A 17,996-nucleotide genomic window follows, 5' to 3' on the forward strand; every position below is an offset into this window, starting at 1 on the left:
AAAGTGCTTACGGCCCACGGATGACTACATCTTTCTAAAAGACAAATAGTTTAGAAAGTTGACCTGATCCAACTGACCTTTGAACTCCTTGGGGTTTCTGACAGGGTTGTAACTAACAGAACTCTGGAATTAACAATCACTTTTAAATAGAGTGCTGCACTTAAGGTCAGAGAATTAGCTGCACAAATTACAAGATAGAGGAAAACTAGATTATTAGTAGTTCATATCAAAAAGATTGTATTTGGTAGAGGAAAATTTAGTTGACAGGAATACCAACATCAGTCAACACTGCCAGATGGCTACCCAAAAAGCTAATTAGATGCTGCCTGGAGCATGTCCTGCCTGAGGAGGCTAATAGGATAGTGAAATCATCATAGGAGGCATATTTAAAGAAAACAATGTTTTACTTGTAGAAGAGAAGGGGCAGAAGAGGGCTAGGGGATCATTGCTGTCTTCAAACATTTGTGGGATTGCCATGTGGAAGTGAGCTTAAATTTACCATGCACAGTTATGGTGGAAAGAACTCAGCTGGGAGTTACAGGGAAGCAGATCTCATCTTAGTATAAATATGAACTTTCTAACAATTTTAGGAGTTTAGGAATAAAATTGCTTGTTGATTTAGGTAGAAAACTCCCTGAAATTGCTCAAGCAGAATCTAGGTGCCAACTATCATGGCCTTATAGAGGGGATCCTTGAACTGGGGGGAGGTTAGACTAATGATTTCTAAAGTCATCTCCAATGTTAATATCTTATTCTAATTTTTCCTTATAATCTCAGACTCATTCTTAAAAGACTCCCACTTCATGCTGCTCCATGATGAGGATTTTGGGAAAACCAAGTACTAAATGCTTTCTTAAATCAGTCAACAAAAACATAACAGTAACAAAAATAATAACTCATATAGCACTTACTATATGCTATATATTTGCCATTGTTGTGGGGCCCCATCATGTCCAACTCTTTGTGATTTTCTTGGCAAAGATATTGGAGTGATTTTCCATTTCTTTCTCCAGCTCATTTTTCAGAGAAGGAAACTGAGACAGAGTTAAGTGACTTGCCCAGGGTCACAGAGCTAGTAAGTGTCTGAGGCCAGATTTGAACTCCAAGTGCAGCATTCTATCCACTGTGCCACCTAGTAGCCCATGTGCTATATGTGCATTATGCTAAATGCTTTACAAATAATTATTTCATTTGTTCTTCACAACAGCCCTGGGAGTTAGGTGCTGTTATCATCCCCATTTTACAGATGAGGAAAACAGAGGTTCAGTGACTTGCCAAGGGTCATACAGCTAGTAAGTGTCGGAGGCTAAATTTGAACTCAGGTCTTTCTGACTCCTATGCCACTTGGCTACCCTAGATGCCACACAGTAGGAGAGTAGAACATGAAAGAAGACAAATCAATATCACTAACACCAAGACAATCATAGTATATCAACTTAACCTTCGAAAATATTGATAAGGGAAGAAAGATAAAGACTATAAAAATGATTTCCTGAGTATCTTTTCATGGCATTAACAACAAAAGGTATTCTGGCACAGTCCCTCACCTCCAGAAATCTCACGGCTCAAACCTCCCTCACTTCATCTCCCACCTTTTCTTTTCTTTCACTAAGGTTGCCCAAGAATGGGGGAGTAGTCCAGCCTTCTGGCACGCAAAACATATCTGATTAAAATGGGTTCCCCCATCACTCTGTGCCAAGAATCTTGGCCAGAGATGTAGTGAGTCCCAAGTATACATTACACACACCCAGATGGAACTGGAAATGACAGCTGAAATAGCGCAAGATGGGGTTTGCACAAGCAAAACACACTGGATCATATTTTCCTCTTTTTGCTTTAATAAATCAACATGCTACAAACTCATTCATACCTAGTCTCTCCAATCATTCAGGACATTCTCTCTGTATGGTTGATTATCTTTTGACCTTATAACTTTGTCGATGGCAGTTCCAACCCAAGTATGAGTCTAGCAATAGAATGACACTCACATATTAATTCATTTTGCTAGTTGTTAGAGAGAAGACTGTAGCAATTAACAAAAAGCTTTTAGATTATCTGTGGATTTAAATTATCCTTGCTACCCCTAAGCCCATTACCATAAATAATTAAAAACTGGCTAAAGATACTTAAATGAGAGGAAAATGAGTTGCTGTTCAGTCATGTCTGACTCTTTGTGACCCCTTTGGGGGTTTTCTTGGCAGTGGCTTACTATTTCCTTCTCCGGCTCATTTTATAGATGAGGAAATTGAGGCAAACAGGATTAAGTGACTTGCCCAGGGTCACACAGACAAGATTTGAACACAGGAAGAGAAGTCTTCCTAACTCCAGGCCCGGTACTCTGTAGATACTTGGTACATATCAATTAGAATCACTTTTCCCCATCTAAATTGCAAGGGTGATTATGGTACATTAAATCAACACCTTTTTGTTTACCACTTTTGCTCAGATTCTTACCAACCTGCCTTCTCTATAGAATAATGCCTTTCTCTCTGTGGCATGCCACGTGTTTTGTTGACAAGACGTCAATCATGCCTTCAACATGTCTAGGGGATAGCAAAGGAAGGAAAAATTACCTACATTTTTCAGGGCAGAAAACAGAGGTGCAGAGTTAAAATTATATTCCCAAAGTTACTCAGTAAATCTTGCAGTCAAATTAGGACACAGGTCTTTTCTAACATCACCTCCACCCCAAATGTTCATCACTTAGGACATCACAGTAATCTGGCAGACAGGATTGTCTCCAGACTGATATTGCTACCTGTGGTGGCTTCTAACCCTTCCCAGCACTCTCATAGGTAAAGAAGCTTCAGTCTTAGGAGCATCTAGTACTAGAAAGAAACATGTAAACTATCAGTGGAAAGAGAGAAAGACTCCTGATTTTTGCCATTCTCATACACAGAAAATTCCCCCTGCCCTGAATAACAGAAGATGTGACTTTTCTTAATTAAAAAATAATAGAAATCTCAAGGAAAGGTTAATTGCATGTCACTAATGAGAGAGGAAGTTTTACTAGTTCAGAGTTGGATACAATAAACAATGGAATGCCACTACCACAGGCCTGGAGACTAAGCAGCCTACTTCCATCTTCTTGGCTATAAATAATTCAGAGATTTTTTTTAATATCACAAAACCAAGTCAGAATCTTTATGTAGAAGATTCCACTGTGTCCCTCTCTTCCTCCTTCCCCTCCCCACCCAGCCCAGGCAGCTCCCTAGGGAATGACCCCTCAAGCTTTAACATTTATTTTTTGACATTTCAGACTATTTGTTAGGCAGAACTGTCTTTCCCAGATCAAAGCCAGAAAATCTTGCTGAGAACTCCCACTTGGCCTGTCTGTCAGTGACAGAGAAGTTCTATTAACCCCCAATATTCCCTTCTTCCTCATTTCAAGAGATTCACTGACCCTAATCCAAAATACCAGTCACACCTTTCACTCCTTGTGGACCTTTCTCCTTCTCTCCAATCTTCAAGTCCTTTACTTTAGAGTGAGGGAAATATCACTCCTCTCCCTTGTAAGTGGGGATACTCAAACACCAAGGGACAGAAAGAGAGTGGCACTGGACTTGGTGATGAAAGATCTGGGTTTGAATCCTGGCTTGTTCCCTTCTTATTATGTGACCTTGGACAAGTCCCTTAATCTCAAAGGGCCTGTTTCATCCTCTGAAAAATGGGATCACTTACCTCCTGGGTTCAATGTGAGAATTAAATAAGTTAATAATGATAGTTATAATACTAACTGACTCATATAGTGCTTTGGGTCTTTAAAAGCACTTAAAATACATGATCTTATTTGTATCTTGTATAATATACATGATGGCGCTTAGTATCTGCAGGATACTCTTTAATGTGATTTCTCCTTATTAGAGTAACTTGTTCCACAAATAGGCAGTGGCAGGATGATGCTCTAATGCAAACTATCCTCAGTATCCACAAAATACACTTACTCTTACCAGAGGTATCTAAGGACACTTTGCCCAGTTGTTGCTAGGGAAAATGGGAATATCCCCATTTTACAGTGGGAAAACTGAGACCTAGAGCAAAGTCATTTTACCCAAAGTGACTTTTCTACTGGCAGATCTAGAATTAGAACATAGTTCTTTACTTCAATGGTCTGTCATCAGACGATGTCACTTCTATCATTCCCTCATTTTGACCATGCACAATTATTAGATTCACAAGTTCTAATTTGGAAAACTTACCATTTCCTTCCAGAAATAACATAGCGACGATTTCCATTTCCTTCAAAATGTTTCCCCACTTGCACCAATTTTTGTCTTAGTGTTCCCTACCTGACCACCATTCTACCCCACACTAAAATCAGAAATTTTCTTTGACTCTGAGAGAGACAGAGGAGATAAGTACAGTGCTTGAGAATGCTCCAAGTAGTTTTGTAGAGATGTTGGAGATGCAACGTGTACCACTGTGATGAATGCAGCAAGCACGTAGTTGAGACCCTCTTCCCTCCATTTATGGCAACCTTCTTCTGGATATAAGAGGAAAGATTTGTATCTCAAGGGAGAAGAGGCAGAGGTATCATGATACGCATGAACCTAGACAGAGGCTTGCAGTCAACATACAGGAAATCACAATGTCACCAGGCACAGGTGAGGCAGAGCTGCACCCTCAAAAAGAATCAGTGGCAAGGGCTTCAGAGACTCGATGAAATATAAAAGGTGAATCAATTGGTCTCTACCCCCTAATATAATCACTATCCTACTTCCCCTGACTGGGAGTGGATTTTTCATAGACAATCTATGGTTTATGACACTAATCCATGGAACCCTGGGAATTTCGGTATTTTTCTTGTCTCACATAAAATTTCTCTAGCTCCTGTCTCCTATAAATGGTCTTTATTTCATGCTCCTACCCTGGGAAACCCTAGGAATGTCTAACTGGTTCATTTTGTTCTCCCTCCCCCAGGTCCCTCAGTTCCCCAGCAATGGGAAATATGACAGATTTTGTTCAACCCAACCAAAAAAAATCCAAACCCCAAAACCAAAAGAACTGAGCAGACTTGCACTAAAGTCCCTTGAGTGTGAGGAAAACTTTCCTCTCCTTTATGGAAGGGGTCAAGCATACCTCCCTACATACAGTAGCATACAGTTTACATGACTCATAAAACCGATGACTGTCTTGGTCCACGGCTATTCCTCAATACTTGTGATTCACTGATGTGTTAACCCCTTTTTGCCTTTGGAGTTATGCCATAGGTGTGTTCTGAACTATGTGTGAATGAAGCTATACATCACTGTAACTTCTATCTTTTTTCATTAAGGTTCCAAATACTATTCCCCTCCCACTTCCCTACTTAGGCTCTCCCACTGTCACATTAAGGTTCCAACCTTCTTTGTCTTTGTTCTTGTAGAGGCTCTAGCTCTATAGTATCAATCTAGAATGGTATCTCCTCAGAGTTTCATCAGAAAGATGGATTCTCCTCCAGATCATGGCATTTAACCATAGATGACCTTCAGGATTCTGTCCCTCTTCTCCCACTATACTACTTCCCTTAGTAGTAGACACTTCAGGTCCCATGAATTTAATTACCATCTCTATGCTGATGATTCTCAATCTACTTTTTCTGCCACAATCTCTTTGTTGACCTCCATTCTCACATCTCCAACTGCTTTTCAGATATCTCAAACTAGATGTCCAGCAGATATCTTAAACTCACTATGTCCAAAATAGAACTAATTATCTTGCCTCCTAAACCCTCCACTACCTCTCTTACCTTCTTTATTACTGTAGAGAGTAATACCACCCTCCCAGTCCCTTGGGCTCACAATCTATAAATTATCTTCGATTTCTTACTGTTTCTCAAACAACCCCCCTCCCCATTATCCAAGCTGCTGTCAAGGCTTGTCAATTTCACCTTTTCAACATTTCGCAAATATATTCTCTTCTCTTCTGACGTTGCCACCACCTTGGTGCAGGCCCTTATCACCTCACATCTGGACTATTGTAATGCCCTGCTGGTGAGTTCACCTGCCCCAAGTCTCTCCCCACTCCAATCCATTCTCCACTCAGCCACTAAAGTGATTTTCCTAAAATGAAGTTCTGATCATGTCTCACACACACACACACACACACACACACACACACACACACACACACACACACACACACATACACACACACACCTCACACTCCCCACTCAATAAACTCCTGTGGACTCCTATTGCCTCCAGGAGGAAATACAAAATGCTCTATTTGACAGTCAAAGTCTTCCATAACCTAGTCCCTTCCTACTTTTCCAGCCTTCTTACACTTTACTCCCCACTCCATACTCTGATCCAGTGAAAGTGGCCTCTTATACAAACAAGACCCTCCATCTCTTGACTCTGGGCTTTCTCTATGGTTGTTTCTCATGCCTAAAATGCTCTCTCTGCTCTGCTCCAACTATTGACCTCCCTGACTTCCTTTAAGTCTCAATAGAAATTCCACCTTATACAAAAAGACTTCCCCAACCCCTCTTAATTCCAGTGTCTTCCTGTTATTTATTTCCTATTCATCTTGTATATAACTTGCTTTGTATATATTAGTTTGCATGCTGTCTTCTCCATTAGACTGTAAGTTCCTTGAGGGCAGGGCTATCTTTTGTCTTTTTGTGTCCCCAACACTTAGCACAGTGCCTGCCACATATCAGCTGCTTAAGAAATGCTTATTGGCTAATTCTTTCTGTGGTCCATCTGATGCCACTTCAGTGGTTCCCTTTGGAAGCTGTACCATTGCTCAGGACTTTCTCCATATCCAGGTACAGCATTCTGTGGGTGCATGTGTGCTTTTTTAATATCTTGAAGTAGTTCCCCCATCAAAGAGCAGGGAGGCATTCCCATGCATGCCTCCTATAGTGTGAATAAGGTGGGAGGTGAGGGGGAGCCCACCAGAGAGAAACGGAAGGGAGGAGCCCAACTGGAATGCCTGCTACATAGGAGTGAATGAGTAACTGATTCACTTAGTGCGTGTTTTGTCACTTTATTTTACTGACAGAGATTTTTGAACAAAGCCTCTGGCTATCCTACAACCAGTAAAAAAGAGAATATGTCACTTCTGACTCCCTTTGTTCTCAGATACAGAAAATCATGGGGTGAAGGCAGAGGAGGTTCTCAGAATCTCCTAGAGAAGAGCCAAGATTTGAGTGATATGTAGACAATTGATCAGTTTATATGGCTGAAAGTTGCTTCCTGTGCAGTAATAAATTAGAACAAACTGCAGGTTTTTGAAGGCAAAGATCATGTCTTATTCAAATGCAACGATCATGTCTTATTCAAAGTTTTTATCTTCCCTTAGCACCTTACAAGGTACCCAGCACACAGTAAAAACTTTTAAAATGTTTGCTGACTGACAGACAATATATCACATATTTAGAGCATGTTACAGTTAACAACCATTATATATCCACATTTTAAAGAGAGGGAACAGGTTAAAAAAAACAGTGATGGGCATGCCTTAGCTTATACAAAGAGTGAAATATAAGGCCATTATTAGTGTGAGTATTGTTGTGCTTATGTTTCCAAAGAGGAAACTGAGGCTAACAAATGAAGTAATTTATCCTTTGACAGCACTAATAAGTAACAAAAACTGAATCCAAGCCTAGATCTTCCAACTTCAGGGCTCTTTCCCTAATGGTTCATTCAATTAGAGCCATCAAAAATACCAAATTAACAACAAATGATTATAAGATTATTTCCATCATTTTAAGGATAAGACCATATTGAGCAGTTGATTAACAGTTACGAGAATAGAAAAGAGTTAAATTAAGTGAAAATGATTTAACTGTTCCATGTGCCATTTAAACATGGTCTACACATCTTCTCAGAAACATCATTCACTAAAGTACAGTCATAAACTTTGAGAGTTGGAAGGGATGTCAGCAGTCATGACGCCAACTCATAACTGAAAGGAATCTATCCAACTATTGTCTATTCAACAAGACATTGTCCAGCTTCTGCTTGTAGAACACTTAGGACAGATCACCATCTACCTCTGGAGGCAGTTTACTCCACTTCTGAATGGGTCTCACTGTTGAAAAAAATTTTTCCTGGCCTAAATTTGTCCCATTGTGCCAGTGATTTCTGATTCCAACCTCTGGGGTCAACAGAGCAAGTCCAATCCTTCCTTCACACTACATCCCTTCAAATACTTGAAGAGAGCTGTCATGCCCCTCCATCCTGAGTGTTCTCTTCTCCAAGCTAAACATGCTTGGTTCCTTTAACTGATATATAGCTCACAGTGCATCTCAGACCCCTCACCCTCCTGGTTATCTTCCTCTGGTCATTCTCCAGCTTATTAATTTCCCTCTTAAACTATGATATCCAGAACTGAAAACAGTTCTCCAGATGATGCCTTGCATGGGGACTATAACTTCCTTATTCCTGAAAGCCATGTCCATCCTAATACAGACAAATGTTGCATTCCAGTTTTTATGCTGCCACATGATATTACTGATACACAAGGAACTTGTAGTCCATTAAAATCCCCAGATCTTTCTGTCTCAAGCTACCTATTAATAATTTCAAGTTACTTGTATCCTCCTACTGATCCAGGATGTCTGGATGATGACAGAGTATCATGTCTGACACACTATGAAGTCAAGACCTTGTGGTGCAGTTTTAAAAGGAGTACTGAAGGAAGACCTAGGTTGAGATATACAATACCTGTTAAGTCACTCAGCTCCCAACTCTGGTGCTTACTTTCCTCTTAGTTGAGTTGTATTTCTAAGGCCTGTCATTCATGTAGTTTGAAGTGAAAAGTTCATTTAACAGAGAAAAAGGGCTAAAACACTGATGCTTATAATTTACACACTGAACATGTTCAACTTATTACATATTCTGTGGCCAGGAATTGATTTCTCTCTCCTTTGCATATTCTGTGTAAGGTCTCAGAGAAGTTCCCTATAGTGGTTATTTACCACCATGCCTCACATAGAGACAAGGTTGGGGTTGGTGATGGAGCAGACAGAGATTAGAAACAGCTTACCCAGCCATCCTTGTGAAGAATGGGGGGAGAGGAACCAAGTCTTATGAACCCCATTATTATCTGGTCTGTAATTTATCTTGTGAGTTTAAACTTAGTAACCCTTTAACCAAAGTGTTTCCGATACATACATACTCAAGTAGATCAGTCCGTAGGGGATAATTCTCCAATTCTGTCTGTGCACCTAAAATTTTAGCAACAAATAGTCCACTTAGAAGTCAAGTTCTGGTGTCAGAATGAGCACTCTTGACCAAAGGCCGTTGAAAAATTTATCTAGCAAAGACTAGCCAAAATAAGCTCTCTAAAACAAATTATAAATGCCAAACTAGGACAAAGTTAGAGTCAGTTTCTAAGTATGAGTAGGTAGTGTTTCAAACTTCTGAAAAAGGAGCTATAAGGCCAATGTTTCTATTTGTCATTTTAACTGTAATTAAGAAACCTATTCAGAGTAGGGTAGGTGCTTTCCCTGCTCACTGAAGACTGAATTTGGAAACAAAATATTTTAAGGGAATCTAGAAAACTGAGATTCTCCCAGGTTGGTTCTCCTCAAGGTATTCTCAGTCTTAATTCTACTGCATAGCTACCACAAAGCCAGCCCAAAATAAAGGAGAAAAACCAATAGGTCATTTGAGGCCAGCTTGATCATCATAATCACTTACCATGGCAAAAGCCAGATGACATTGTCCAGATCCATTCATAATGCTCTGTCCTTCAAGTTGAAGCATCACCATGAAAAAGTCTTTAGTCCCAGAGCCACGCTGCTCCCCCCCGTCTTTCTGTCTCTCTCTCTCTGTCTCTGTCTCTCTCTCTTTCTCTGTCTCTCTCTCTGTCTCTCTCTCTCTTTCTCTGTCTCTCTCTCTGTCTCTCTGTCTGTGTCTGTGTCTGTCTGTCTGTCTCTGTCTGTCTGTCTGTCTGTCTGTCTCTCTCTCTCTCTCTCTCTCTCCACACCCACACACAATCCTATAAGTCTACCCAGACTACATCTAAGCAGAAGACAACAATCCCTTTGAAGCCATACAACCTTGCCCAATTCATTTTATCATCTTAAAACAGTCAATCCTCTGTTCACTTTCATTTTACCACTTCTTCTCAAAACTTCAACCCCAGAGAAATCATTCTTTTTTTCCATTGTACCAGCTTTCCCTTCCCAAAGAAGCAGGGCTGGATGGGATGTGAAATAGAGGAAAGAGGAATGTCTATCTTCTTAGAATAAAAAACCTTAAACTTCTATCTAGAAGTTCCATGTTTCAAAGAAACTCAGACAGTCTCTTGCATCATGTAACATTCAATGGGTATCTTTAACACAACACTGCCTAGAAACTCTATTAGGATATGCTAGTGCCATCACAAATATCTCTGTGATACAGAAAAACTAGGCTGATTTCCCTAGGATGATCTCCAGTTCATCATCCTGTCCCCTCCCATCAACAATCCACATCCCTTCTTGAATTCTAGCCAAAGGAAGCCTCACCTTGCCTTACTCCTGGACAGTCAATGGCACTTAATATGCATCTCAACCTATGCATTCACCCTACTCCTATACCCCTGAAGCAAAAGAGCTTCCATGATTCCTTGGTTCTATTATTTATATATTCTAATATCTTTGGATCCACAAATATCTTAGCTCCTTCTCATCATTATTACAATATATTTATTGCAGGCCTTTCCACCTGCAAATCCCTCTTGTTCCCCAGGCCTGCCTTAGCAACTTAACTAGTTTTGAAACAGCATAGAAAGAATGATGAACATGGAACCAGGAAATCTGGATTTGAATTCTAAATGCAACCCTTGTGTGATTAGATGAGTCACTAAAATCTCCTAGTTCATGAGGAAAGGAGGATAATAGTTGTTCTAACAAGTTCACAGGTTATTATTGTGAAACCTCTTCATAAAATTTAAAGGTAATGATGGGGACTAGATCTGTTATTTCATAGATATAGGGAACTACAAACAAGAAAACTCTTTGTAGAAACATAGGTTGGCACGTTCTCTGTAATTTAGTGCCTAGATCACTGAGAGGTTAAAGACCTTGCCCAGAGTGGCACAATCAGTGTATATCAAAATCATGACTTGAACCCAACTCTGAAGCTGACTTACTACAATTTACTCTCTAAACTGCTACAGAAGTGTAGTTATTGATAGAAGCATGCTTCCAAAATGAAATATACACTTCCTATGGTCCCTTATTGTAGAGAACGTTAAAAAACGTACTCTATTCATATATATATACATATGTGTGTATGTGTGTGTATACACATATACATACTCTGTCTCCAGAGGAAGCAGAAAAAGGTTCATATTTGGAGAGTTTGGGGTCACTTTCCAGTAAACCATAAAACTCTACTCACTGAGTATACAGCTAGTTCAACAGAGTTAGTCACTAGGTAAAGGAATTAGAACCCATTCTTTTTGAAGACCCAAATTAAGACTATGGATGGCCCTCTTGAAAGTCAGAAAAGAGAAGATTACTACCTTATTCATTACCTACACATACATTTGAGCTAACTCTAGGCTTCTGAGAGATGAAAAAGGAATCTCATCCAACTATGAATGTATTCGCAGATCTAGAAAAAGGGGTGGGTATAGCGGGTTATCAGAAGTAGATTTCTAAGGTTAAAACCAAGAAACATTAATATCTAAGAGGAAGTAGAAGTTGGAAAGATCTCAACATCAAACTTGAACTGAAGAGTAGATTCTGTGGGATGGAGTGGGATGGGAGAGGGACGTTCTTTTTTTAAGGGATGAAGGGTAGAAGTGGTCAATCTTGGGGCTTTTTCTGCTGGTCTCTCCTCCCTCCTGTGTTTGAACTGGACCCCTCCTACATTCCCCCCCCCCAAAGACACATACCCTCCTATCATCCAGGTTGACACTAGGGTCCTTTTCATCCCACCACCAGACAACCTCATGGTATAGTGGAAAGAGTATCAGATTTAGCCAAATGGCATGAGTTTAAATTCTATTTTTGTCACGTTCTACCCATGTGACTTGGAGAAGGGTTTTTAATATCTCTCAGACCCAATTTCCTCATTTTTAAAAATATGGGTATAGAACTAGTTCAAAATCATTTGATCAAGTGCCACTTCGGACCCAGTACTGAACTAATGCCACCAACATTTTCATTCCCAAGATATGCTTCCCTCCAATCTGTCTCTGGGCAGCCAATGAGCACATGTATACTCTTCCTTGTCTTCCTGTTTCCTGTGCACCATCAGCACTCCTTGATGTTACTTTATTTTGCTGTTGCTTTCATAACCACACTGGCAGCCATGAAGGAATAAGAGTGCAGAAATCAGTAAACACGGATGTAACAAGGTTCCCAGTTCTTTGCCTCATCCATGTCTGGCACTATTTAGAAAAGTTAAATAGCAATGGAATCGTCCAGCATTGATATCTCTCTCTTGTGTACTTCCCTACTCGGCATCAAAACCCCTGTCAAAGTTTCACTACTGTGTCTGTGGTTCCTGATCCTCCGCTAATGCCTAAGCTTAACCTGAAGCAGCTAGGCTTGGTGGAGAAGAGGGGAGAGGGAAGAAAGAGAAGCCATACCCAGCCTACCCTTTCATAACAGCTCACTGCTTTTTCCTCCCACCCAAGGCCTGGCATGTTGAAACTCTGACTGCAGAAAGTAAGCAATTTGAGGAGCAAGGAAGGGAGAAGATAATCTCATCTTCTCCTTTCAAGGAAGGTCCCTATTGTGCTGCTCTGTGCACATTAACAGATCACTAAATGGTCCTCGGGTAGAATTAAATCTTCCCATCTTCCAGAGTGAACATATTTAGCATCAGGCCATTTACTGGGAAGATGGCAAAGGTTGGACAAGGCCCAAATGGCCAACCTCACCACCATGACTTAGAGAGCTCCTCCACTAGCCTTTCCCCTCTTTCTGCTTTCCTATAGGAAGACTATAGGAAACCCTTCATTTCTTTCAATATTAAAATAAATGTGCTTTTGTCACCCTACCCACTCATCTCCTAAACCTTCCATTCTGTGGAATGGATTCGAAGAACCCACAGTAATCTATAAGTGTTAAAAAATTGGTAATATTTCTGTCATTTGAACTTATACTTGAGATACATTCAGCTGAAGCATGAATTCAGGTGTAACTAATCAACTAACAGGCATTTAGTAAACACCTACTAAGTGCGTATACTAAGTGCTAGGCACTGAGGATAAAGATGCAAAGAATGAAGCAATCTCTACTTACATTGATAGGATAGGATCACAGAATCATATACAGAGAGCTGGAAGGAACTGGCGTACATTTAATCCAACTCCCTGGTTTTACAGGTGTGGAGACTGAGGCCCAGAGAAGCTATGCAACTTGCCTGAGATCACATATGTGGCAAGCATCAGATGCAGTATGTGAACCCAAGCCCCAAATTTGGGTGTTTTTTCAACTATGCCAAAACATATTCTGATGTAGGAGATAAAAGATTTCCAAAAAAGCCAAAGTCATCATCAAATGCTAAAAAGAACAATAAAGGGAAGTTGTAAAACCCACATTTCCATTGGTGGTTAAAATGACATCAGTTGCTACATTCACTAAATTACTGTTCTGATACCTCACTCTAGCACTGAAGGAACCCGGACTCTCAAAGACTTGGCCAGTAGACTTCACCTTCTGTCAGGTCCTACAATGCTGGAAAGATTTTCAGTACGGGAGGACCTGGAAATGGGCTATTTACCTGGCTAGGTTAAGAGAGGATCACTACCAAGTGACTGTTTTCCTCCTGCCACAACAATTCAAAGACTATCTAATCAATCATAGAGATAATTGTCCTTTTTATCCATGAAGGGAATGCCTACACTAATGAAATAGATCTTTCCAAGGTCAAGTATAGATTCCTTTCTGCCCAAACAGTGGAAGAAGACCTAAACCAAACAACCTTTTATGTTCCACTCAGTTTTAGGAATATTTCTGAGACAGATTGGACACTAGCTTTCTAGAGGTTAGAAACAGTATTTTTATATCTTTTTCTCCCCCAACTCTAGAAGCACTCTCCCCCATTTTTCCCCACTAATTCCTACCTACCCATTCCACAGAGAAAGCCAATTTAGTTTCAGGATCTAGCAATCCAGTATTAGGATAACAAAGGTTCATGTTCTCTTCATGTCAGATTGTCCCAAGAGACTGCTGCATAAATCTTATTGTCCTAAGAGCAATTGATAACATGATTGATAACTCCTGAGAGGGGACATTGGTTCCAATATCCACTCTACATACCTTCAGAGCAATTGGTGAAAGTTGAAACCAAACTACAACTCTCTAGAAACAACTTGGAACATCCAGAACCCCTAGACCATCCCAGGGTTTTTCAGAGTCCTGGAACTATAGGAAAAGAGAAAGGAGCAGAACTTAATCTGTTCTTCTAGGGGTCTTGTAGCCTAAGAATCAACTCATATATATATATATATGTGTGTGTGTGTATATATATATATATATATATATATATATATATATATATATACACACACACATATATATGTATGTATATATACACATATGTGTGTGTATGGGTATGGGTATATATGTGTGTATGTATGTGTGTGTGTATATGTGTGTATATATACATACATATATGTGTATGTGTGTATTTATTACATGTATATGTATATGTATATATTACATATATACATATATATTATATGTGTGTGTGTATATGTGTGTATATATGTGTGTGTGTGTGTGTGTGTATATATATATATATATATATACACACACATATGTATGTATATCTGACCTAAGGTAGGTCTTCTAATTCTGTCATGATCATTTACCACAAATCCCCATCCCCAAGATGACACTAGAGGCTATGGAAGCTTCCCCAGCTCCCAGGCCACTGCTGTGCAGAAAAATATACATAAAAACATATTAAACCACAGAAATAACTCTTTCCTCAATTAAAAAAAACAGTAAGGCAGCATAAGGAACACCCCTACTTAGGCCTGATTGGCACTCTACCTGGAAAAGAAAGGGCTGCCTAATGATCTGCGATTGGACTGTATTCTTTTTTGTTGTTCAGTCATTTCAGTCCTATCTGACTCTTTGTGACACCATTTGGGGGTTCCTTGGCAAATACTGGAATGGTTTGTCATTTCCTTCTCCAGATCATTTTACACATGAGGAAACAGAGGCAAACAGGGTTGAATGACTTGCCCTGAGTCACACACAGCTACTTAGTGTCTGAGGCCAGATTTTAACTCAAGTCTTCTTGACTCCAGACCTAGTCCTCTATCCATTACTCTGTCTAGCTGCCCCAGAACTGCATTTTATGGTTCTACATATGTGGAACCAAAGTCTCGGTAGCAGTCATGGACTTAACTGAGTCTTCCTGGGCTTCTTAGGACCAAAGGAGATGCCAAGGTTCAGCCAGGCCACACAGCAGAGGAGCTTCCCTTTTCCAGGGAGGGTCTTAGATTATCTCACTTAGACTACTGAGACTCAAAATCTTCCTTCACACATTAGTCCAAGTGATGCTTCTAAAGTACAGGTTTGACCATGTCACTTTCCTACTCAATAATGTTTTCTGTTACCTCTAGGATCAAATGCAAACTCCTCCACTTGACCTTCTTAGCCCATCTTCAAACTATCTTTCCAGCCTCATTAAACCTCACTCCCCTTTATGTGTTCTATAGTTCAGCTACACTGGCCCTTTTACTCTTCCGTACACATGGCATCCCATCACCCATCTCTCTTCCTTTATAGAGGCTGTGTCCACTCCTCATCTCCCAATTCTTGGGCCTTTCAAAGTAGGCCCAATTGTCATCGCTTGTTTGAGGCCTTTACTCACCACTTGGCTTCATCCCCCAAAAATCATCTTATATTTATTTCATCTATATTTTAATGTGCACACATTGTATCCCCTGATAAAATGTAAGGTCCTCAGTTGCAGGGACTGTTTCATTTTTGTCTTTGTAACTCCATTATCTCATAGCATATAGCACATAAAAGCACTTAATAAAGGCTTACTGATTTTTGATTGACTGAATGACAGATAGGAATCAAGCATCACAGTCATTTGAACTCCATGAAACTTCCCACTGGGGCTTACCCACTTTACTCTCTTGAAACAGCCTCACTGAGAAATTGTGCAAAGAAAGACAAAGACCATTGAGCTTAGTGAAGGGTTCAAATACTTGCAAGAATTCTTTCCAGCAGTCCCAGTCACCATATATTCATACACACATGCATATGTACACACACACACACACACACAGTCATTTCCCCCTTTTCATTGGAGGGAGCAGAACATGACCCTTGTAGTTCATTATTCAGCTACGTTACAATCAACAATCCAGAGACAACCTAGTTCAACCCTGCTCAGCTTCTTCTAGGGGTTAAAGAGTAAGTAGTTTACTGAGACCCCAAGACATCCCCCGTGTCAGCTTAAATGAGGATAACTCACTGGAATGTGTCCTAGCTAAATAAGGAATTCCTGGCTTCCACGCTTTACTAGTGGAGCCACACTCCACCCCTGCGCAAATCTGGGCAAAGTTGCTTCCCTCTGTTCATGAAGAAAATTGTATCTATTTTTTGTTGAGACAAACATAGAACTAAAAGCAAAGGACAAAAAGCCTGTTGTCACTCCTTCTAGCATCCAAATTCTAAAAAGGATCAAGGTCTTTTTTCACACTGGTGACAGTGATGGACTTGGAAAGAATGCTGGATTTGAAGTCAGAAGTTATGGGTTCAATCCTTGACTGTGGTTACTTATGACCTGTGTGGGCTTGGAGAATCCCTTCCCACATCTGAACCCGTGTCAAATGAAGTCATATTAAGAAAAGTAGGGAGCGAGGTCTATGGAGGAGAGGGAGAGTAAGGTCTATGGAGGAGAGGGAGAAGAGAGCTCCTGGGTTCAAATCTTTAATATGCATAACATTAGGTGATCTACTTAACTTTTCCGGGCTTCTAATTCTCGTCTGTCAAGTAAAGATACTCGGTGTTGTACTGTACTAATCATTCTCAGAAACTGTTCTGAGGAAATAACTGATTGGAATAAAAATGCATAGACTGGCAAATAGGCCCAAGCTAAGAAAATATTAAATAATACTAACAATACCGGATAATGATAATGATGTTACAACAAGGAAAGGAGAAAGGGTAGCCTGTCAATTGTACCTCTTTAATATATTTTACAAGTTTCCAAATAAGACGACTGATACAGTCAGTTCATTAGAAAATAAAGTGTTTATTAAGAAACTATACACTGAACACTCCTATAAGTCTCTGTGGAAACGCAATGTCCCATTGTCATAGCACAAGGTGAAAGTGATGGCAGGATAAAGAATGTTGGGATGGATGATGCCTGGGAGGCCGGAAATGAGGTAATGATTTACAATCATTAAAAAACATCCTCACGCTTACTCCTTAAAGCCACACACTTGGGAGCAGACCCTGTTCCCTCAGGCTCAACAGGGAGCATTGTGGGATATAAGGGCTGCTATGAAGCAATGGGGAGAGAGGAAAGGAGGGGTTAGGGGGGTTGAGTTATCTCAGTAGGAGAGACAGGGTACATATTGAAGCCCTGGGGTAAAAATCAACCATCCACATATAGTTGTGGGAAATAGAGGGGAGGCTTAAGCCTCACTACAGAGGAGAAGGAGAACTTGAAAAGTTTGGAGTCTTCTCCAAAAATCCTATAGAGGGATCTACAAAATCAGTCTTTAGATTTGATGTGAAAACTTCTACCCAGCAGGATTTCAGAAGTGAAAATGGGAAAAGAAAATTTTAACTCTGAGACAACATTTCCAAAAGGAATTTTAAACTTAGGAGGAAGTAATGGAAATACTCAAAGACCCCCAATGCTCTAAGGCCTACTGCTAGACATCTCATGATCGGGAGGATACACTGCAGCCTACATTGTATTCCTCAAAGGGGGCAGACACTGGGGGGGTGGGATTGGGGTAGATAAACCAAGTCAATGGGTCCAACTGGGAAGTATGTCAGGAGAATCAGATGTGGCCAGAAAAAAAGTGTTCACCCTTCCTTAAATTATCAAACTATGCTTCATATCTTCCAATGA

At 40.2% G+C, this 17,996-nt stretch overlaps 1 protein-coding gene across 2 annotated transcripts in view; it reads right to left on the reverse strand.

Moving 5' to 3' along the window:
• NTRK3 (neurotrophic receptor tyrosine kinase 3) overlaps window positions 1-17,996 on the reverse strand; it is a 469,793-nt gene that overhangs the window by 102,028 nt on the left and 349,769 nt on the right. The window lies entirely within an intron of this gene.

Source organism: Notamacropus eugenii, chromosome 1 (assembly GCF_028372415.1).
Source record: "Notamacropus eugenii isolate mMacEug1 chromosome 1, mMacEug1.pri_v2, whole genome shotgun sequence".
Taxonomy (NCBI): Eukaryota; Metazoa; Chordata; class Mammalia; order Diprotodontia; family Macropodidae; genus Notamacropus; species Notamacropus eugenii.